Source organism: Triturus cristatus, chromosome 2_2 (assembly GCF_964204655.1).
Source record: "Triturus cristatus chromosome 2_2, aTriCri1.1, whole genome shotgun sequence".
Lineage (NCBI taxonomy): Eukaryota > Metazoa > Chordata > Amphibia > Caudata > Salamandridae > Triturus > Triturus cristatus.
In genome coordinates this window covers 303646925-303659836 of record NC_140582.1, presented here as the reverse complement: position 1 = coordinate 303659836, position 12912 = coordinate 303646925, and the positions used below count along the sequence as shown (strand labels likewise).

General features: G+C 52.0%; 1 protein-coding gene across 9 annotated transcripts in view; it reads right to left on the bottom strand.

The window, feature by feature from the left end:
- The window catches only part of ELAVL2 (ELAV like RNA binding protein 2), a 558243-nt gene that overhangs the window by 73855 nt on the left and 471476 nt on the right, over positions 1–12912 (bottom strand). The gene's annotated exons all lie outside the window — the stretch shown is intronic.

The window sequence follows — 12912 nt, the reverse complement described above, 5'->3', positions numbered from 1 at the left end:
GCTTTCTGACCTCTTGTTTTTGATGGTATGCTGGACTTCGTTTTTGCTGGTTTAGTGTCTCTGCGCACTTTTTCACTGATATTCAGGGCAGAAATGCTCCTACTGTATATTGTGCTATGATTGGTTTTCCATGATAGGCCGATTTAATTTACTGTTGAGTCCCTAGTAAAGTGTGCTGTGTGGGCCCAGGGCCCTTAAATCAAATGCTACTAGTGGACCTGCAGCACTCAAAAACACTCGTACAAGTAGCCTTTCCAAAGTGCCTCAGACCTGCCACTGCAGTGTCTGAGCGTGCAGTTTTTAACTGCTATGCCAACCTGGCAAAAGCACCCATTTGCCAGGCCTAACCCTTACCTTTTATTACACATAAGTCACCCCATGGTAGGCCCAAGGTAACCCCATGGGCAGGGTGCACTGTATGTTAAAGGTAGGACATGTGTGGAGTGTTTTACATGTCCTTATGCACAAGTTACGTACCTTCGGTAACGATAAATCTGTAAGAAACAGTTATAGATTCCTTACCTTAGAATTACCCCAGGCATCAGATTGGATCCGGAAAGTTTTTTCGTCAGCAGTACCTCTGCGCATCGGAAGGTGGGGTCGGTCGGCTCCGCGTCAGTCGTCGCCGACATGACGTCACGGCAGCTACTTAGACACTGCCCTCGCGCACTGACGTCAGTTCTGTACACAACTTTCTGCGCCAGAACGCAGAGCCATGCAAGACACTGACCATTGTTGCACAAAACTAGAGCCCTGAAAGGATGTCCTTAACCCTAGAAATCAGTTCGTAGAACGGGGAGGATGGGTGGGGTGCTAAGGAATCTATAACTAATGTTTCTTACAGATACATCGTTACCGAAGGTAATTAACTTGTGCATTTGAAAGAAACACGTTAGTTATAGATTCCTTACCTTAGAATAGATACCCCTGCGATACCAACCCCGGTGGTGGGTCTGCAACCCAAGATCACACCAGAAAGTCCTGGAGAACAGAGCGGGTAAAGAAGCAGTCTCTCCGGACTTGGCTGTCCAGACAGTAGTGTTTGGTGAACGTGTGCAGTGATGCCCACGTGGCCTCCTGACAGATGTCATTCAGAGGTACTCCTCTTCCCAAGGCAGTAGTGGCTGCCATCGCCCTGGTGGAGTGAGCGCGCAGCCCCACTGGAGGCTTCTTTTTAGCTAGAGAGTAACAAGCCTTAATACACAACACGACCCATCAAGAAATGGTGCGTTTGGGTACGGACCGACCCTTCTTTGCACCCACGTAGCCAACAAAAAGTTGATCATCCACCGGAGCTGTTTCGTGTGATCCAGATAGGAGAGCGTTCGTTTTGGGTCCAGCCGGTGGAGCCACTCTTTTTCCTTATAAGGATGCGGAGGAGGAAAGAAGGTGGGCAAAGTAATGGTCTGCCCGATGTGGAAGGCAGTGACCACCTTATGAAGAAAGGATGGACGGGTTCGGAGAACCACCTTGTCTGGATGAACAGACACGAAAGGAGGTTTTGAGGAAAGAGCCTGGAGCTCACTCACCCTTCTAGCAGAAGTGATGGCTACCAGGAAAGCAGTCTTAAGAGTTAAGAGACATAAAGGACAGTTATGAAGCGGCTCAAAGGGAGCGCACATTAAGTAAGTCAGTACAAGATTCAAGTTCCACTGAGTCTTAACGAAAGGAATTGAAGGAAAGAGATGTGTTAAGCCTTTCAAGAAACGGTTTACTACTGGGGTAAGAGAAGGCTGATCTGGCAGCCGAAGGAAAGCAGAGATGGCTGAAAGGTAGCCCTTGATAGTGCCCAGAGTTGTGCCCCTGCTGGGCTAACGAGAGAAGGAACAAGAGTACTTCAGAGAGAGGGGCAGAAAGGGGTTCCACAGTCTTTGCTGTGTACCATGCCACAAATTTGTTCTACCTGCAGGCGTATCCAGCCTTAGTGGAGGGACGCCTGGCTGCCAAGATAATGTCACAGACTTCGGGAGGCAGGTCGAAAGACGTCAACTGCCGCCGCTCAACCTCCACGCAAGGAGGTGGAGACTGGACAGGTTCGGGTAGAGGAACCGTCCCCTGCTACTGTGACAGAAGATCCTCCTGAAGAGGCAGTCTGATTGGAGGATCTATGGCCATGTTGAGCAGCTCGGTATACCAAACTCTTCATGCCCAGTCCGGAGCCACAAGAATGACTTGGGCCGGGTCGCGCCTGATCTTCAGCACTCTGGGCAGAAGTGGTATAGGCATACAAAGCAAAACCAAAAGGGATGATAGACGGAGTGTTGAACAATGCAAGCACTCACCCCCAGTCAACTGATCTGGGTTTAATTCACCACCGTTCTTTAGCCCACTCTGCCACCCCAGTTCAGACATGGCCATATGCAAATCAGTCTGACCCTGTGCCTCATGTGAACAGTCCAGCCCGAACTGCCAAGCTATGTCTTCCCTGGACCGGGAAAAAAGCATCCTGGGACCAGTTTCTGGCTAATCAGCGTCATCAGCCAGGCTAGCTTGAATCCAGTGGCAAAGTGAGCAAGCGACTCACGTCTGAGCATACCCTGCCAACTTAGGGAGAACAAAGCAAAACCAAAAGGGGAAAAGGGGATTCAGGCAAGCCTGGCTGAAGGCGGCTGAAATGCCAGAAACCGGTCCTAGGAAGCTTGTTTCCGGTCCAGGGAAGACATGGCTTGGCAGTTCGTGCTGGACTGTTCCCATGAGGCACAGGGTCAGGCTGATTTGCATATGGCCATGTCTGAACTGGGGTGGCAGAGTGGGCTAAAGAACGGTGGTGGATTAAACCCAGATCAGTTGACTGGGGGCGAGTGCTTGCAATGTTCAACACTCCGTCCATCATTTCCTTTGGTTTTGCTCTGTGGTATAGGCATACAACAGACCGCAACTCCACTCGCGACGAAAAGTGTCGCCAATTGAGTGCCGCCTTGGAATTTCCAACGCGCAGAATTGCTGACATTGTGCATTCTCTTCGGTGGCAAATAGATCTAACCAAGGCTCTCCCCACTGTTGAAAGAGACCTTGCACCACCTCCAAGTGAAGAAGCCATTTGTGATCCATCATGCACCTGCGGCGGAGTTGGTCCGCCCTGGCGGTCAGAGAACCTGCCAGGTGTTGAACCACCAAGGAAATGCCTTGATGTTCCAGCCATGTCCAGAGTGGAACGGCCTCCTGACATAGGGTCCACAAGCCCACCCCGCCCTGTTTGTTGCAATACCACATGGCAGTGCTGTTGTCCATGAACACCTGCACTACTCTTCGCCAGACAGAGGGAAGGAATGCCTTCTGTGCAAGACAAATCGCCCGGAGCTCCAGAAGGTTGATGTGCAGCCCGGACTTCGCCAGAGACCAGAGGCCTCTGATCTCCACCTCTCCCATGTGGCCCCCCATCCCAGAAGGGAGGTATCCATCACCACAGTGTGGGTGGGTTGGGGGAGGGAGAGGGACCTGCCACTGACCAAATCCTAGTTCGTGAGCCACCACTGCAGCTGTTGAGCAGTGCCCTCCAAGATCTGGACGTAGTCGGACAGATTCCCTGGATGCTGCGCCCACTGGAACTTCAGGTCCCACTGCAGAGCCCACATATGCCACCTGGTATGACTGGTCAGCAGGCTGCAGGAGGTCATGAGGCCCAGCAGCCTCAGTGTAATTCTGACCGAAACCCGGGACAAGGGCTAAAAGATCAGAATCATAGCCCGAATGTCCCGGACTCGCTGTTTGGCAGGATAGACCCGAAACTGCGCCGTGTCCAGAACCGCTCCGATGAAGAGGAGCTTCTGAGAGGGAATCAGGTGCGACTTCGGCACATTGATGGAGAACCCCAGCAGATGCAGGAGGTCGGCCGTAGTCTGGAGGTGGGAGCCTTCAGCCAGTCGTCGGGATAGGGAAAGACTGAAACCCCTGATCTGCGACCACCGCCATCACTTTCGTGAACACCCGAGGGGCGCTGGTAAGGCCAGAGGGGAGCACAGTAAACTGAAAATGCTCGTGGCCTACCGTGAACCGCAAGTAACACTGGTGGGCCGGCAGGACGCAGATGTGGAAATAAGCGTTCAAGACCAACGCTACCATCCAGTCTTGTGGGACGAGGGCAGACAAGACTTGAGCAAGCATCAACATTTTTAACTTCTCCTTCCGGCTGAAGCGATAGAGGTCCCTGAGATCCGAGATAGGACGCAGGCCCTTGTCCTTCTTGGGAACCAGAAAGTAGAGGGAGTAGCAACCACAACCTACTTATGGAACAGGAACGTGCTCGATGGCTCCCTTGGCCAAGAGAGCCGTAACTTCCTGCTGGAAAAGTGCAATATGATCTTCCGCATGCGGTGGTAACGAGGTGGCATGGCTGGAGAGGGAGCCTCGAAGTGGCAGGATCGGCAAAACGCACCTGTCCGAAGTGATGGTGCGCCAGTGGAGGAGGTGATGGAGAATCCTGCCGCCCACTGGCGTTTGATGGGCCTGAAAGGTCGGACTAGGAGGGCTTGGGGGCTGCTGCGGTGGTGGACTGGCCCGCCCGCTGGCCCCCTGAACCACGATGCTGGTTCCCATGTCCCCGGCCTCGCGAAGGTTGGGTAACTTGCTGCGGCCTGTGGCCATGGATGGGACGTAGCGGGGCACCACTTCCATAGCCACGAAAGGGGCAATAAGACTGCACCGGACGGGAGGAGTGGCCCAAGGACTTGGCCATAGCCCGTGAGTCCTTGAAGCGCTCTAAGGCGCAGTCTGCTTTGTCGCCAAAAAGACGACGCCCATGTTATGTTATTAAAGTTTATAAAGCGCACGATTACCTTACGGTGTCCTGGCGCTGAGCACTGATAACCTTACACTGAGAGAAAAAACATGTTTTAAGATTTTTCCTGAAAAAGCCGAGGTCAGAGGCATTTCTCAGCTTAAGGGGAAGTTCGTTCCAGATTTTTGAAGCTCCATAAATAAAACTCCTTCCTCCCCAGTTGACCTTTTTAATGCAGGAAGTTTTCACTAGCTTGGCCCCGGCAGATCTAAGCATTCGGCCGGGGGTGTACCAGGAAAACCTATCTGTGAAAAACTTGGGTCCATTTCCGTTCAAGGCTCTAAACACTATGCACGCTGCTTTAAAACGAACTCTCAGATGGATGGGAAGCCAGTGTAGATTCCTCAGGTCTCCTTTGACCGACACATTCCTGGGCGTCTGGGTCAAGAGCCTGACCGCGGCATTTTGAATGACCTGCAACCTATTTTGATGTTTAAGTTGCAGATTAACATAAAGGCCATTGCAGTAATCAAGACGCGATAATATAAGAGCAGTCACCACCGTGCGGAGACACCCTTCGGATAGATAAGTCCTGATTTTTCTGATCATTCTAAGAACCAAGGCACATCCAGAAGCAACCCTGCTCACCTGGTCCCCCATGTTAAGTTTAACATCCATCACAACTCCCAAGTTTTTAGCTTTACTACAGGGTGTGGGGCAGAGACCAAGCGAGTCAGGCCACCAATCAGGTGTCCACATCCGAGGATTATTGCCAAAACACATCACTTCTGTTTTAGCAGAGTTAAGCTTGAGGCAATTAGCAGACATCCACTTGGAGATGGACACCATGCATTCGGAGAAACGGATGCCCGTTTCCTTTTCGGCTCCTTCCATCACAGACAACACAATTTGCGTGTCGTCTGTGTAGGAAGTGAGCTGAAACCCAAAGGATCTGATAATGCCAGCCAGGGGTGCCACATAAATATTAAAAAGTGTAGGGCTGAGGGATGAGCCCTGTGGCACCCCGCAAGGCAGGGAAAAAGGATCAGAGGAGTCACCGTTAAGTTCGACTATTTGTGATCTATCCTTCAGGAAGGAAGCTAGCAAATTCCATGCTTGTCCTCCTATCCCGATCTCTGACAACCGATTTAGCAAAACCTTATGATGCACGGTATCGAAGGCCGCGGATAGGTCTAAAAGGATCAGCATCGCATTCCCTCCTTTGTCCAATGCCTCCCGAATCTCCTCAGTAGATTTGAGAAGCGCAAGTTCAGTGCTATGATACGCTCTGAAGCCAAATTGAGTGTGATCCAGGGAATTGTTGGACAGAAGAAAATCGCTAAGTTGACTGGTAATGGCTTTCTCGAGCATTTTAGCTGGTAGGGGAAGTCTGGAAATAGGACGATAATTAGATGGATCTTTGGGATCAAGCGATTTTTTTTTAACAGTGGAAGCACTGAGGCTTTTTTCCAAGAGCTAGGAAAAATTCCTGTGAGAAATACATCATTAAACAGAGGGGTTAAAACCCTACAGGTAGTGTCTGCAATCTGCTTAATGATCCAAGTAGGACAGGGATCACTCGGAGACCCTGATTTAGTATTGTTCATAATTTTCATCGTATCCTCGGTGTCCAGCGGTAATAGGATCATTATTATTTTTGTTAACCAAGTCTGACAGGGAGGAAAAAATACTTTCCACTTTAGACTTAAAGAAAACGGCAACAGTATTACAAAAATCAGGGCTAATAGGTACATTAGGTGTCCTGGGGTTGGATAGTTTAATAACAGTTTAAAAAAGCTCCTTTGTATCAGATTTCGCTTTCATAATTTGAGAGGAGAAATATTATTTTTTTAGCTAGCAAAAGGGATTGCTTATAATTCGCAATCGCTGATTTAAACACCAATTTATCAGCTATAGCATAGTTTTTACGCCAGGACCTTTCGGCCCGTTTACAAACTAATTTGATATCCCTCAGCTCTCCAGAATACCAAGGAGCGGTGGGGTAAGGCCCTTCTCGGGATCAATTTTCTGGGGGGGTGCTGCGTAAAAACATGCATCTTTTAGCCAACTGTTGTACAAACCTGTAGCTACTTCAGGATCATGCGAAAATGTAGGCATTGAGTCCAAGGGGGAAGAATCAAGATGTTTGGCATCGATTTTACTCCAAGCCCTAATCGTAATCTCCTTCTTATGTTTAGGGCCGGAAGGACCCCTCATAGCATACTTAAGATCAAAAATAACAACAAAATGGTCAGACCAGGTAATAGGGAGAACGGAAATGTTACCTAGGTCATAGTTATTTGAAAAAATCCCGTCAAGGGTATGACCTTTCGTGTGAGTGGGGGAGGAGACCAATTGTTCAAGTCCCCCTAGGGCCATGGTGTGAATAAGCCTGGCTGTGTTAGGATCATCCAGATTTTCTAGATGAAAGTTGAAGTCACCTAGCACAACACATGTTTGTTGACTCGAGCGTTCTTCAAATAATATATTCAAAGAATTAAAAACAGTCAGTCTTGCCTCCGGGATGGCGGTAAATTAAAATCCCTTTAAAAGGTTTGTAGAGTGTGGAGCAAATGTTAAAAGACAGAGCCTCGCATCCGAGGTCGTAGATAGGGAGGAAATGAGGTGTCAGTGAATCATGATATAACACTGCTAGTCCTCCACCCCTTTTGTGAGTACGATCAAGAGAATAGCAGCAAAAACCGTTAGGCGTGGCTTTAACCAGGTCAGGACCTTAAGTACTGTCAAACCACGTCTCTGTAATAAAGGCCAATTTAATATTATTATTGACTTCCAGAAACAGAGCACATTCGACCGAATGCTTAACAAGCGATCTGGCATTAAATAGGGCACATTTCAGGTTATTAGCCATTCCAGTGTTAGTATCCGCAACCTGAGAGGTTTCCTTATGTCTAATAGGAAGATTAAGCGGTGTTGGGATCAAACACATGCACTCGTTACACATTAAAGCCCCATCAGCTCTTCCTACTGCATCAATAGCTTTAGGAATATTGTCCAGAGACAGTTTATGACAGAGTAAGCCTTTGTCAGCATGATTCCACAACTGTAGTTCCTCCACCGTATAAACTTGTCGTCTACATGGTATAGGGGGACCAGGGGGTCTGGCCCTGGGCCCTGCCTGGGCGCAGGCGGGCATGCCTTAGGCGCGCCTCCGGCGCGCCCGCTGTGCGGGCGCAACAGCATGCTCCTAAAGTACTCCCCCAAGAGCCACTAGACCGCTAACCGGCGGAAGTGGAACAATCCTCTTCGGAGCGAGGCTCCGTGAAAGTGCAGTGCAAAATAGGAAAATGGCAGCAGACTCCCACTCCCCACTCCGAGCAAGATAAAAGGATGTAAAAACAGGCAAAACCAAATACTATTGTATTTTGTTTAAAAAAATACGTAGCTCACAGTGATTGCTCAGTTCCAATTCACAATAACACCACCAGCGAGCATTGCACACAGCTTCGCTAAGGCGATCAAATGCCCATCAAAGGGCATGTCCATCAAGGTGTTCTGGACATTCCCTGAAAAGCCAGTGGACCTCATCCAGGCGTAGCTGCGAAGCGCTACCGACGTTGAAATAGCCCTGCCCAGAGGGTCGGCGTTGTCCGGCCGCATCTCTCCCAGCGGTGACAGCCTGGGAGAGCACTGCCCGGGCCTCCTCCGGACACAAGCAGCACTTGCGCCACCGTATCCTACACTGAGTGCGAATAACGCCCAAGAGACATGCGGTGTTTATGGACCGCAGTCCTAAGCTGGCGGAAGAGAAAATCTTCCCAAGATGGTCCAGCTTCTTGGATTACCTTTCCGGTGGAGCAGTAGGGAAGGCACTTTTGGAGGTGGAGGTTTGGACCACCGAGCTCTCCAGGGTGGGGTGTTGGGAGAGGAAGGTGGGGTCACCCGGAGCCGGGCGGTGGCGTCGAGCGGTCATCCTGTTTACGGGAGCCCCCGTGTTGGGCCTAGACCACGTGCCCAAGAGGACGTCAGTGAGGACCTCATTAAACTGCAGCAGGAACTCCGAAGAGCTCGCTGCCGGTTGAAGCACCACAGTCAGGAGGTTAGTCCTGACCGCCACTGTAGGAAGCTCGTGGTTGAGAGCCATGGCCGCCCAACGCAACACAGTGTATGATGCTCCCTCCTCCGTAGCCACGGTAGGAGGAGACCGCATGCCAAGGTCGGGTGAAGTGTCTAGACCACTGGCATCCCCCAGTTCCTCTCTCTAGTCCTGTTCAGACCCTAGCTGGTCAGTTAAAGGGTCACCTGACCCCTCCCAGTCTTCCTCTGGGTGCCATTATGGTTGGAAAGGGAACCCAAGAGTGAACAGGGGCATGAAAAACCCATCCGGCACCGGATCCGGCGTCAACCGACGCCGTTCTGGCACCGTCTTGACGTCAGGAAGGAAGCTGGGGTCGACGCCGGCGGGGGGCTGACCAGCGTCTGGCACAGGAGTGGTGCCGTCGGAAGCGGCACCCGTGCAGGTATAATCAGGTCAACTGGCCCGATCCAGATTTAGGCCTGGATCTAAGGGGGACGTGCGGCGCCAGAGCCGCCGTCAGTGAAGACCTAGGCCACCTAACAGAGTCTGCGGAGCCCAAATGCGTGCCGGCTGGGTCGGTCTGCCCAAAGACTGCATGCATCGCCTCGTAGAACGTACGAAGCTTGGCTGGAGTTGCTCTGGGTCCCGGAAAGGAAGGGAAGCTCAGAGTCGACCCTTTGGGTTCCGCATGCGGAGCCGCGGGGGTAGCACCACCCGCGCGCCTCGTCGTATCGGCTGACCGGCGAGGAGAAGTCGAAGAGCGACGAGGTTTCTTCGACTTCTTATACTTCGACTTACCCGACCCAGAGTGCGAAGACTTCGAGCCGAAATGGCAATGGCTTCGCGACCGGTCCCTCGACCTCCCTCTAGACCGGGTCCTCGACTGGCACGGAGCCGATGTTCAAGCAGTTTTCGGGGTCGCTCCCACAAAGCCTTTGGCGTCAACAACTGGCAGTCGGAGCACGACTTGGTGTCGTGGTCGCGCTCCAGGCATAAAAGACACTCGGTACGGATTTGTCACCTACATCATGCGATGGCAGGAAAGGCAAGCCTTGAAACCGGGCATCCCTTGTGCGATGACTCGAGAAAGACGTAGACAAAAGTCGAGAAAAAGTTAGTCTAAAAATGACTGAGGTACCGCTCTTCCCAGATCTGCATTGGCTGGCACGGAAAAAGAAATAACTGATGTCAGTGCGCGAGGGTGGCGTCTAAGTAGCTGCCGCGATGTCATCCCGGCAACCACGACGCCAACGACGGACACGGAGCCGACCGACGCTACCTTACGACGCGCAGAGGTACTGCTGATGAAAAAACTTTCTAGATCCAGTCTGACGCCTGGGGGTAGTTCTAAGGTAAGGAATCCATAACTAACTTTTCCGTCCTGATTGAGAAAGCGAAAGTCCAACAAACCCAACTCCACTGCTGCTTTGCAGATTTCAAAGCGGCTTTTGATAGAGTTCCCCAGGGTTTACTATGGCAAAAGAACAAGTTACTTACCTTCGGTAACGATGTATCTGTAAGAAACATTAGTTAGTTAGATTACTCACCTTAGAATATCCCCAGGCGTCAGACTGGATCCGGAAGATTTTTCGTCAGCAATACCCCTTGCGCGTCGCTAGGCGTCGTCTGCGGCTCCGCGTCAGTCGTTGGCGTCGAGTACTTAGACGCCGCCCTCGCGCGCTGACGTCAGTTCTTGTACATAGCCTTCCGCGCCAGGAACGCAGAGCCATGCAAGAGACCGACACTGGTGCCAAAAAATTCTAGGGCCCTGAAAGGGATAGCCTTAACCCTAGATGTCAGTTCGCAGAACGGGGAGGATGGGTTGGTCGGTGAGGAATCTAACTAACTAATGTTTCTTACAGATACATCGTTACCGAAGGTAAGTAACTTGTTCATCTGAAAGAAACACGTTCGTTAAGATTCCTCACCTTAGAATAGATACCCAAGCAATACCAACCCCGGTGGTGGGTCTGCGAACCAAAATCACACCAGAAAGTCCTGGAGGACAGAACGGCCAAAGAAGCCATCCCTCCGGACTTGGCTGTCTAGGCAATAATGCCTGGCAAACGTGTGCAGCGAAGCCCACATTGCCGCCTGACAGATGTCCTGCAAAGGGACTCCCCGTCCCAAAGCAGTAGTAGCCGCTGTGGCCCGAGTAGAATGGGCGCACAGCCCAACAGGCGGTTCCTTTTTTGCCAAGGAATAACAGATTTTTATACACAAAACGACCCACCGGGAGATGGTCCGTTTGTGTACAGCTTTGCCCTTCTTTGCACCCACGTAGCCAACGAAAAGCTGGTCGTCCACTCTGAACTGTTTAGTGCGGTCCAAATAAAAGGAGAGCGCACGTTTTGGATCCAGACGGTGGAGCCGCTCTTCCTCTTTGGAAGGATGCGGAGGCGGAAAGAAGGTGGGCAAGGTGACAGATTGCCCAAGATGAAAGGGGGTCACCACTTTCGGTAAAAAGGAAGGACGAGGCCGAAGGACAACCTTGTCCGGATGAACAGATAGAAAAGGAGGCTTGGACGATAGAGCCTGGAGCGCACTCACCCGTCTAGCCGAGGTGATGGCTACCAGGAAAGCAGTCTTAAGAGTTAGAAGACGAAGAGGACAATTGTGAAGAGGCTCAAAGGGAGCGCACATCAGGAATGTCAAGACAAGATTCAAGTCCCACTGAGGCATTACGAAAGGGACAGGAGGGAACGTGTGAGTAATGCCTTTAAGAAAGCGTGACACTACAGGGGACTAGAAAAGAGAGGGCTGATCTGGAAGCCGTAAGAAGGCAGAGAGAGCAGCAGGATAACCTTTCAGAGTGCCCAGGGCAGAGCCCTGCCGGGCCAAAGAAAGAAGAAAGAGGAGAACCTCAGAAAGAGGGGCGGAGAGGGGATCCACAGCCTTTGCTGTGCACCATGCCACAAATTTGTTCCACCGGCAGGCGTATACTGTCTTTGTGGAGGGACGCCTGGCTGCCAGAATGATATCACAGACTTCAGGAGGCAAGTCAAATGGCATCAACTGCCGCCGCTCAATCTCCACGCATGGATGTGGAGGCTGGACAGGTTCGGGTGGAGGACCGTCCCCTGCTGCTGCGACAGAAGATCCTCCCGAAGGGACAGACGTACTGAGTAGCTCGGGATACCAGTACCTTCGTGCCCAATCCGGAGCCACCAAGATGACTTGGGCCCGGTCGCGCTTGATCTTCTTCAGCACTCTGGGCAGAAGTGGTATAGGCGAAAAGGCGTACAACAGACTGCAACTCCACTCGCGACGAAAAGCGTCGCCGAGCGATTGCCGCCTTGGAAATTCCAACGCGCAGAACTGCTGACATTGCGCGTTCTCGTCGGTGGCGAATAGATCTAACCAAGGCTCTCCCCACTGCTGAAAGAGACCTTGCGCCACCTCGGAGTTCAGACGCCATTCGTGATCCATCATGCACCGGCGGCTGAGTTCGTCTGCTCTGGCGCTCAGAGAGCCCGCCAGATGTTGAACCACCAGGGTGACGCCCTGGTGTTCCAGCCATGTCCAGAGGCGCAGAGCCTCCTGACAAAGGGTCCACGACCCCACCCCGCCCTGTTTGTTGCAATACCACATGGCGGTGGTGTTGTCCGTGAACACCTGCACGACACTTCCCCGGACAGAGGGAAGGAAGGCTTTCAGTGCAAGTCGGATCGCTCGCAGCTCCAACAAGTTGATGTGGAGGCGAGACTCCGCCGGAGACAAGAGGCCTCTGATCTCCGCCTCTCCCATATGGCCACCCCATCCCAGGAGGGACGCATCAGTCACTACGACATGCTCCGGTAGGGGTAGGGAGAGGCTCTTGCCCGTGACCCAATCGCGGTCCGTGAGCCACCACTGCAACTGCTGTGCAGTGCCCTCCGAGATCAAGACATGGTCGGACAGGTTGCCGTGATGCTGGGCCCACTGAAACTTCAGGTCCCACTGCAGAGCCCGCATGCGCCGCCTGGCGTGATGCACTAGTAGGATGCAGGAGGCCATCAGCCCCAGAAGCCGCAACACTAGCCTGACCGAAACCCAGGATAGAGGCCGAAAGATGGGAATCAGGGCCTGTATATCCCGGACCCGCTGCTCCGGTGGATGGACCCAGAACTGCGCCGAATCGAGAACCGCTCCGATGAAGAGGAGCTTCTGAGAGGGG